The sequence below is a fragment of the Gastrolobium bilobum genome, unplaced genomic scaffold (genome assembly GCF_033153095.1).
Source record: "Gastrolobium bilobum isolate Gb01-03AN ecotype WA unplaced genomic scaffold, APGP_CSIRO_Gbil_v1 utg72023, whole genome shotgun sequence".
Taxonomy (NCBI): Eukaryota; Viridiplantae; Streptophyta; class Magnoliopsida; order Fabales; family Fabaceae; genus Gastrolobium; species Gastrolobium bilobum.
The window spans coordinates 1-10,302 of NW_026899951.1; the positions used below are offsets into that span (position 1 = coordinate 1).

The 10,302-nt window shown below is 40.8% G+C and overlaps 1 non-coding gene across 1 annotated transcript; it reads left to right on the plus strand.

Moving 5' to 3' along the window:
- The first annotated feature begins 5,008 nt into the window (after window positions 1-5,008).
- Window positions 5,009-5,115, plus strand: LOC133294352 (small nucleolar RNA R71). The gene has a single exon (XR_009749190.1). It is a non-coding gene; the product is annotated as a small nucleolar RNA R71 (small nucleolar RNA).
- The last annotated feature ends 5,187 nt before the right edge of the window (window positions 5,116-10,302 follow it).

Sequence of the window (10,302 nt, forward strand, 5' to 3'; positions counted from 1 at the left end):
GCAAAGTGTACAGAAGCATTAAATGAATGAAGCAGGTGCGTGAAATGCGTTTCAGTCCATTCCCTTTTTAATATATTTTAAAGGAATACGTTACCATCCGTTCCCCATTGTGTTTTTGTCACAAATGTGTAAAACAAGTGATTTTCATGCTGAAGTTCCTCATCAGATGAGGGAACGTATGGTATTTGCCATCAAAATGGGCTTAGATGGGAACAAATTTACGTCCCATCAAACACCCCAAAACTAAACTGTTGGTTGTCCTCAAACAACTCAGAAATATTGTATTGGTCTGCCCAATTTAAAAGAATAGCATAACAGAAAGGAACTTGAGCCAGTGAGCAACCATGAACTTTTCAGAAAACGAACTACTCTCCATAGTAACAGTAAGAGGACTCTGTCCCCAGATAAGAGAAGGTTGCTGATCTTTTGTCTCACTGTCACTCATGGTTTGGTGTTTGCTGTGTCCATTCCTGGATGTGATTCTTCAGAACTTGCCTTTCTGCTGCGTTCCTATGAAGTACAGCTGTCTTCCGTTCCAAGGATTCTTTGATGGGTAAGTGTATGGAAATGTGGAAGAAGTGGTGGTCTGATTTGTGGGATCAAGGAACGTTTAGCTTTTGTGCCTTTGAACTTGGACTTTTTCTGTTTTGAGGGAACACCTTATCTTGAACTTTTTCCCCTTTGGAGGAAGGTTTTCTGGTTTTTCTTGAATTCTTTTGAATGGTTGTTCCCTTTTTTCTTTGTTTTTCTTCTGTCCTTTTTTTGTTCATTGTTGAGTACGTTCCTGGTTCTTTTTGATTGACCAGATGGTGTATGATGGAGGTGAGGTGAGTGTGTGATTCTGTTTTGATCCTTGACAGCAGAATTCATCTGTCTTCAGCAGTACTTACAACATTAAGGCAAGCTGAGAAGTTTCATTGTGGTTACACCTCAGGAACGCTCTCAGAAGTAGGTGTTTGGCATTTTTCCGTTCCTTACTAGTTTGAGTTCACACAGATCAGCTTCTTTCAAAAATCTGAAGATTAAATTTTCTGAACTGTTTCTATTTTCAAGTACTTAGAGAAAGAACAAGCATGATTAGTCAGTGACTTTGTGTTTCATGTATGTTAGTTAATCCAAAAGAATTGGGCAGTCTTAATACTATAACTGAAATGCATGCATATACCAAATAGTTTGATCAAAAAAAGTCTTTTCTATTTCAAAAAGATTAATTACAAGGGAACGGAAAGAAACTAAATTAAAAACAGAATTGAAAACAACTAAGCTAAGATAAATAGGAGGGTTTCTCCTTTTCATTGCGGAGGTCTCCTGTCCCAAGGGTTCCTCTTTGCAGCTTTAGCTTCCTTGGCTTCATCAATCTCCTCTTGGGTTAATGGTCTCCTCCTGAGCAGGTCTCGCAATCTGCGGACTTCATTTATAGGGAGCCATTTTTCAGCATCCTTCAGTAGATCGCTGATGATTGTAACCAGAGAGTTGATGGTGGACCTCATCATGGTTCTGCCAGTGCGAAAATGGATGACTTGTTTTTCAACATCCAGCAGTCTTATTTCCAACTCATAAATTCTCCTCTCCAGATATGTTCCAAAGGCCCTGATGGCTTCTTTGGTTTCCTTACGTTCTTCAGCTTGTTTGGAGACGAGCCTGTTGAGTAAGAGCTCTGTTGTGTGGTTGCGCAGAGAGTTGGAAAGGATTAGGGAGTTAGTTGCTTTAGCAATTTCTCCTTGGACTACTTGGAGTGTTGATTCATAGGATGCAGCACTGGCTTCCTTGATGGCTGCTTTTATGGTGCTGAGATGTTGTTCTCTCTCCTCCCTCTGCTGTTCCTGAAGGGTGTTTAAGGCAGAGGAGAGCTGTGCCAGTCCGTCCCTTAGAGCCTGCAGCTCTGCATTGGTGCTTGTCATGTCAAGTTGGGGAACAGACTTCTTGGCTGGCAACCGTTTTTCTAATTTCTCCCCCAGCATTTCAAAGATTTCAGCAATCCCAATTTGTGATTTTCTTCTAGCTGCGATGGGGATTGCTGCAGTAGGGGAGGAAGTAAGTTGCTTCTTCTGCTGGCTATTGCCAACAGCAGAAGGCACAACGGGCGCTGTGCTGGGTTCATCCACTGGTGGTCTGGATGATGAGGGCATGGTCGCAGCTTGTTCCTCCATCAGTGGAGGAATTGCCATCCCTTCTTCTTCTGCCAAAGCTCTGGCAAGAGCTTCGTCCCCAGATGTATCGGGACGGATGACAGGAAATGACAGAGGACCTCCCAGATTGATCTGCCTGGGGCCTGTTGTCTTTGCTTTCTTCTATGGCTGAGCCTCTTGCTCAGCCACTGATGTCTCTGCAGCAGATGCTGCTTCTTTGTCTTTCTGTCCCTCTCCTTGTTGTTGCCTAGGAGAGGGTTGTGGGGTGATTTGTTGTGGTGGAGAGTGAGCAGGTGGTGGGGACGGAATGTCAGAAAATGTAGAGTCTGAGCTGCTTGGGGACGTCTCCTTGGCAGCTGGTTTGGTTGCTGACATTCTGCCAGCCTTCAGCCTTTTTGCCAAAGGCTCATTGTCTTCACTCTCCTCCTCCTTGTCGGAGAGGGTGATAGGCTTTGCAGAGGATGCTCCTTATGGCCTATTGCTGTTGAGGACCCTCTTTATCCTCTGACTTGAACGTTCCCCCTTTCTTGAGGGAGGTTTGGCAGGTGATTTCTTCTTGCCCTGTTTGCCATCAGTAGCAACCAGGCATCCTTCTTCACCTTGGTAGGAGGAGGGATGGTTCTTCTGGCCGGAACGTGGCCAGAGGAGGAGGATTTTGTAGGAGTGGTCTTGGTGGTCTTCTTCAATGAGGCCACAGGTGTTTCCTCGTCACTATCTCTGGTGGGGGAACGTCTGAGATTGGCAGGAATAGGTTGGGTGGTGTCAATGTAGGTGCTTTTAAGACCGTTCCAGGTATTAGCATCAAGGATAGATGCCACCTTCGTGGTGTCATCTGGGTGTTCCTCTACACCAGCTCTCCTGCAGAGTTTGGTGATGAGGCAGGGGAGGAAGACGTCTTTCTTATGTCCCTCTGCAAGCTGTTGTAGATGAGGGTTACTGCATCAAAAGGGATGTGCTTAATGGTACAGTAAATTTGAACTTGAAGTCCCCAGCTAGTAGAGGCTTCATGAGAGGTGGGGGTGATGTTGGAGTTGGCAAACTGGCTATGTCCTTCATGCTCCCCTTGCAGAGGGACCCTTTGTAGTAGTTGGGATTGTCCAGGGCTACTGTCTGCTTCAGATCCTTCTGAAATTTGTACACCTCCCTACTATCCAAATACTCCTGGTATGGACAGTTGGTGACGGAGGGAAGGTGGAGTACTTCCTGGACATCAGCCGGGGAAAATGATACTTGTTTTCCCTTCACTGTGACCACATCAGGTGCCTCCTCTTTGGGCAGCCTCCTCGTCTGGTATAGGAATTCTCCCACCCAGTTCAAGTTCAACTCACGGTCATCAGTGGCGAAAAGCAACCACCGAAGTTTGTCCAGTGATTTCTTCATAAATGGAGGCAGAACCACTTTGTCCTGATGCAGAGAAATGTTCCTTTCTGGGTACAGAATGATGGTGGGTTCAGTGAGCTCTGGTTCTTCGCCGCGGTTGGCTACAGGGGTCACTTTAAATGAAAGCTTAGTCATTTTGTTTAGAAAGGGAGTTAGGGCACAAATGCAGGAGGGATAAAAGTGTTTCGAGTTGAATGGAAGTAGTAGAACTTGAAGAAATCAGAGACCGAGTTCAAATAGACTGTGGGGGAGAAAATGAAAGTTTCTGGGACGTGGAGGTTAAGGAAAGGAGGTTGAAGAGGTAGTGGAATGGGGACGTTACAGAACGAATGGTCAGCAGTAGGTGACCAGTTACTGATGGGATGAGTGTGAGAAGATGGAACGGTTTAGGTCAGGACGTGGGAGAGAGGGAAAAGGAAAGGGTGCAGTTGTCTTAATGGTTGAGGAGACGGTTGCTTTTTCTGCGCGTGTTTCCAAGATTTGCAATGAATACAAATAAATATGGCTGCGTATCTTTTTAAGTGACTCAGCAGGGACAGGTGTCCCAGTCACTCTTATCTCCTAACTCAGGGAACGTTCCCTTTGTCTTTTCCTAACTAATAAATAAATAATTAACTGAAATAAATAATAAGAAAACATGCAACAATGAGCACTAAATAAGGAAAAGGGGACGTACTAACCTATCACCTATTATTTAATAAATCTAAATGAACATGTAACAAAACATATAATTATATCTATATATATATATATATATATATATATATATATATTTTTTTTTTTTTTTTTTTTTTATATTGGGATTGTGTGGTCAGGGACCACCCCAAAACTACGTTCCTGGAACGGAACGTACTTTATTTGGACTTTTTGGAGAGGAACATCAGACGTTCCCTTCTTTTTGGGAGCTATGTGGTTATGGATAACCACCCCAAAACTTTGCTCTTTGTCAGAGAGCAAAATGTATCTACTGGGTTGCCTCCCAGTCAGCGCTTAGTTTAATGTCTTTAGCTAGACATGGTACTTACCTCTCAAGGGGTTTCAGAAATGGTTAAGGGGACCTCAGTGTCCCCTGGTAGTGATCCTGGTGTTCTGGTTTGAAGGTTGGCAGCAATCTGCCCCAGATGGGACTCAATGTTCCTGACCACTGCATCATTCCTAGTGACATATTCCTTGACATAATTTTCCAGGGTGTTGATGCGTTGGTCATCTCTGTGGAACGGAACGTAGTTGTTTCTCCTTTGTTCAAACCTTCATTAATGAGTGATGCCAGCTGGGCTTCCATGACTGTTTGTTTATCCAGTTCTAGCATGCCTGGCTTCCTTACTGGGCTCACTCTGTCTATTGGCCATTGGAGACATCTTTCAGCAGCCCCTTCTATGATTTCGTACCTTGATTCAAGTGTTCCTGTAAAGAAATATCCTCCTGCAGCAAAATCTAGGTGAGATTGAGAAGTATGGTCAAGTCCCTTATAGAAAGATTGTAACACTCCCCAACTCTCTACCCCATGGTTTGGACATTTTCTTATGATGTTCTTGTATCTCTCCCATGCTTCATAGAGATTTTCTCCATGAAACATTCTGAAGTTAGAGATTTCAGCTCTAACATCAGCTTGTCGAGACATTGGGAGAAACCTCTATGAACTTGTTAGAGAGTTCTTCCCATGTGTGGATTGATCCAGGGGTGAGAGTTTTCATCCATGTTTTAGCTTTTAAGCCCAAGGAGTGAGGGAACAACCTCATTCTTATGCTCTCCTCTGTTACACCCTCAGCTTTAAAATTATCACAAATATCTTGGAATGTTGTGAGGTGTGTGTAAGGATCTTCTGCAGGGAGTCCATTGAAGACCCCTGCTTCCCTAATCATGTGAAACATGATAGGTTTTAGTTCAAAATTTGGTGCTACAGGGGGAAGGATTACTCCCCTATCCGGTCTGTTCCTGAAAGGAGCAGTCAAAGTTCTGAAGTTTTGTTCAGGGGGAACCTCTTCATTGTTATTATTGTGATCAACCATGTTTTCGGGAAATTCTTCCCTAAGGTTCCTTCTTCTCCTATGGAGTGTACGTTCTGGCTCAGGATCAAAGAGAAACTCAGGTGCTTCAATGGAGTGGTCAGAGTCTGTTTCAAACTCTTCACTCATAAACCAATAGCACAGGGTATATATATGCACAACAGATTCAGTGATAAAGAGAAAAATAAAATAAAATATAAAAGTAAAGTCAGATTTACAGTATGTGTTAGAAAACAATGATAAGAATAACAGTTAGTGTTTCTATCCCCAGCAACGGCGCCAAAAACTTGTTGGGTGGTTTGCTGTAGTGGAAAAATATATGTTCTGATAGGGGACGTTCCTCTGTTCTTGCAGAACACAGATTCGTCCCTTAGTTCCAACCCAAGTGCACAAGTGCACGCATCAAGTAATAAAGGGAGTATTAATGCCCAAATTATCGTTCCCACGAGGATAGAGTGCTAATTATTGTTTTATCACTGTTTATAAAGAGTGAAAATGAGAAGAAAAGTTAGTAAATGAACTGTCTGGTCAAACGTTCCCTACTGTCTTGACAACGTTCCTCAAGAACAGTAGGTTCAATCTGATGGCAAACAGTTGTTCGCTGTGTTATGTATGTGATCCTACCTGTTTAGAAGAAGGTGAGATAATAATCATTGGAGTTTTTATAAGTACTAAATAAAATAAAAACTACTAAAACAGAAATAACTATAATCAAGAGACAACAGGGCGGTGGTTAATTTACCGTGTTTTAATTTAACTGCCTTTAATATCATATGTGATGATAATATACCGGTCATGAACTGGCTGTTACATTCATTCCATGGTGGTGTGAGGGACTCAACCTTTTCATTCACTTCGCTGCCATTTACTTCTTTAAAGTGACAGTGGTCAGTGGTACAGAACTTGACGATTGGGGCAGCAGCGACATATCTACCGCGGGGAGGCTCACATGACATTGAACATCAGCAAATTTCAGCAAATCTACAATATCGGCTTTGAATCAATTTCTTCATTTCTGATTTGGTGCTCAGGTTTTGAAATTGGAGAAACCATGGTTTGTTCATTATCAATAGATAAGGAAAATAAGGATAGGGGTAATCAATACTTTACTGCCTTCATTTTGTTATTGGGTTACTCAAGGCTTATGGTCCAAAGCAATGGTTATCCGTAGGGATACAACGCATCATGTTGCAAATTCTTATTACAGTAACACAAGATACACCTAGTGCTGAAGTCCATTGGGATCCAGGTGGAAATTCAAGCATCCATTTGCCTTTACTTTTAACACTGGATTACAGAGGCAGAGGTTATTCCATTTTCTTTCAATGGATCCTTACAATCCGAGCATGGCAATGCATCATGTTGAAATACTTATTACAGTAACACAAAAGATACACCTAGTGCTGAAGTCCATTAAGATCCGGGTGGAAATTCAAGCATCCATTTGCCTTTACTTTTAACATTGGATTACAGAGGCAGAGGTTATGCCATTTTCTTTGAATGGATCCTTACAATCCGAACAATGGGATCCCAGAGATAATATTATCGTCATTTGCGCTCACATTGAGGACAAGGTGATTGTTTTGGGGGAGAGTATTGATACGATACCATCTTCAAGGGTGCATGTGAGGAAACAATATAGGGAAATAATCACTTGTTGACTCAGTTAATCAGTTGCAACCAAATGTAACTAACTTTAACAGAATGGGTGGCATGGGAGGTGGGGTAAGGGTGGTTAAATAGGAATGGTGAAGGCTAGATTGAGCATCTGGAATCTTGGATTGGGATTGGAACTTGGGAGAGAGTGAGGTCTCTCATATGTGCTTCATACTATCATTCTTCTTTCCATCTTGTGTATTTCGTGTTCCAGTCATTAGTTATATTTTTCCTTCTCTTTAATTGTACTGTTTCACTATAATGTCTCTCAAATTTCCATAAATATACAAAATCTGGTTTACTAGGCCAAAATCCCCTGTTCTTTATTGTTAGTTCTGTATGAGGTTGAGGTTTCTATCACTCTCTCTCAAGGGCTTCCCATTAAAAACCAATCGGTAGGTTATGCTCCTCTTGCAATTCTATGCATTTTTGCTTCCAACCTCAAGGGATTTCATGCACTCGATCAAAAGCTAGGTTATCAAGGTGGTTAGCTATGGAAGTTGCTCTCTTTTCGGGTTGGAGAAGAAAGAACCGTGGAAGATGAGGTTAAAATGCCTTAATCCATTTACTTAATCACTCAACACTTTATGCTTTTTGACCAAAAGTCAACATTTCTTCTCATTTAATTCCTAACTCATCCTTTTCTCATTTGATCTATGATCTAGCCATAACTTAACATATAAAATGTGTGATTAATCTCTTATATCTCATAAATTAGCCTTTCAATAATTTATCTCAAAGTTTCTGGTAATTTTACATAACTGTATTTTTACCGCAAAACACACTGTAATTGCACTTTTTCACTTAAAAGTCACTTTAATAAATTAGTTAGACCTCTCATCTAATTAATCACATATATTCATGAAAAATCCCTAATTGCTCATTTTCTCATTATACGGGTACAGGTAGAATGCACTACTCTTTCTGTTCTTAAGCCTAATATTAATCTTGTTGACTTACCTATTGCTCTAAGTAAAGGGAAAAGGTCTTTTGCCCAACACTATCACTCATTTTGTCTCCTCTAGGAATCTTTTTGTGCAACATAGAAGTTTTATTTAAGCACTTGATTCCACTTCAATTCTAACATCAGTGCATGAAGCATTGAAAGATGATAACTGGGTTCAAGCCAAGTGTGACAAGATGAATGCTTTGGGGAAGAATAATGCATGAGAAGTTGTTGACAGGTCAAACGGAAAGAAAATAATAGGGTGCAAATGGGTGTATACTTTGAAATATAATTCTAACGGGATTCTTGAGAGGTATAAGGCTCGATTAGTAGCCAAGGGTTACATACAAACCCTTACTGTTGATTACGAAGAAACATTTGCTCTGGTGGCCAAAATGAACACCTTAAGAGTCCTATTGTTCCTTGTTGCTCACTTTAATTGGGACTTAAACCAATTTGATGTGAAGAATGCATTCTTAAATGGTGAGTTAGAAGAGGAAGTTTACATGGAGATCCTGTCGGGATTTGACCCCATAAATAGAGATAATAAAGTTTGTAGGTTAAAGAAGGCTTTGTATGGGTTGAAGCAATCCCCACGTACTAGGTTTGGAAGATTTACCAAGATCATGAGCCCTCCAATTGAGCAAAATCACAAATTGAGATGCGAAAAGGCTCCAGTTGACAAAGGACAATATGAATGACTCACGGGAAGATTGATATATTTGGCTCATACTAGACTTGATTTAGCTTATGCAATTAGCATTGTTTGCTAGTTCATGCACAATCCAAGGAAAAAACAACTGCAGGCACTGGATAGGATTCCCCAATATCTGAAAGCCACACCATGCAGGGGACTGTTATTCCGGAGAAAGAGAAGCTTATCCTTAGATGCCAGTTATGTTGGGTTTGTGATTGATCGACGGTCTATCTTGGGCTATTGTATGTTTCTTTATGGAAACCTAATAACATGGATGAGTAAAAAGCAAAATGTGGTTGCTAGGTCAAGCATAAAAGCAGAATTTCGTGTCATGACCTAAGGTATTTGTGATTTTGGTTGAAAATCATTCTTGATGATCTCAAGGTGAGATGCGAAGGACCTATGAAGTCACTCAATCATCTATATAGTGCACAATACTGTCCTACACTACCGAACAAAAAATACTGAGATCGACCGCACTTCATCAAGGAGGGACTAGATAGTGAACTGATTATTACTCCATTTATTCCTTTTGGTTGTCAACTTACAAATGTCTTGACCAAGTGACTTCCTATCGACAGATTTTAAAAACTTACTATCAAATTGTGAATGATAAATTTTCATTCCTCAACTTGAGGGGGGTGTTGTAAATATGAAAAGTATTTGTAATTATTTGTTTCTTTATTTTTAGTATTTTTTAGGTCCGTTAGTCTCTGTTTATATATTGTACCCTTCAGTACATGATCAGATTAGAATAGCAATAATGTTTCAAATTTCTTTTCAAATGGAATCCAGCCTTATCTAATAATTTTGAGTACTCTTTCTAGAGTGTCTTAGGCCTTTATGCTCTTCTCTCTATTTTGAGTGAATTTGTTATGCTACTCTCTCTATTTGAATGCTAGATGTCTTTTATTTAGATACAAATTTTTCTCTCTTAAAATTTTAACATTCTTATAATTAGTTTTTTAATAATATTAACCCTATTCATAATAAATTATAGAGTAATTGCCCAAATTGGTCCCTGAGAAAAAACTCGGTGCCCAAATTAGTCCCTGACAAAAATAAACTCGTTAGATAGTCCTCGACAAAGTGAAACAGGACCCACGTTAGTCCTTCTGTCAATCCAAAACTGACGGTGTCAATGACGGTGATGATGTGTCACGTTAAGTGACATGCTGAAGGCCACGTGGGTTGAGGAACGACGTCGTTTGGAGATAGTCATCCACGTTGGTCAGACTAGTTCTCTTTCATCCAAGGAACGTCGTCGTTTGTTTTTTAGGGTTGTTCTTAAACCAGAAAGCATGGCTTTGAATCAAAGATTGAACGCATGAATTTGGGGAAAATTGATTGACGGTTTTGTGAAGGTTGGTGTATACTGTACGATTTAGGGTTGTTCTTAGTTTTTATGCCATGAATATCTCTTCTGGGAGGGGGAGCTCAAGTAGTTCATTTGGGTCCAGAAGTGGAAGAAGGAGAGCTGCTCCATTG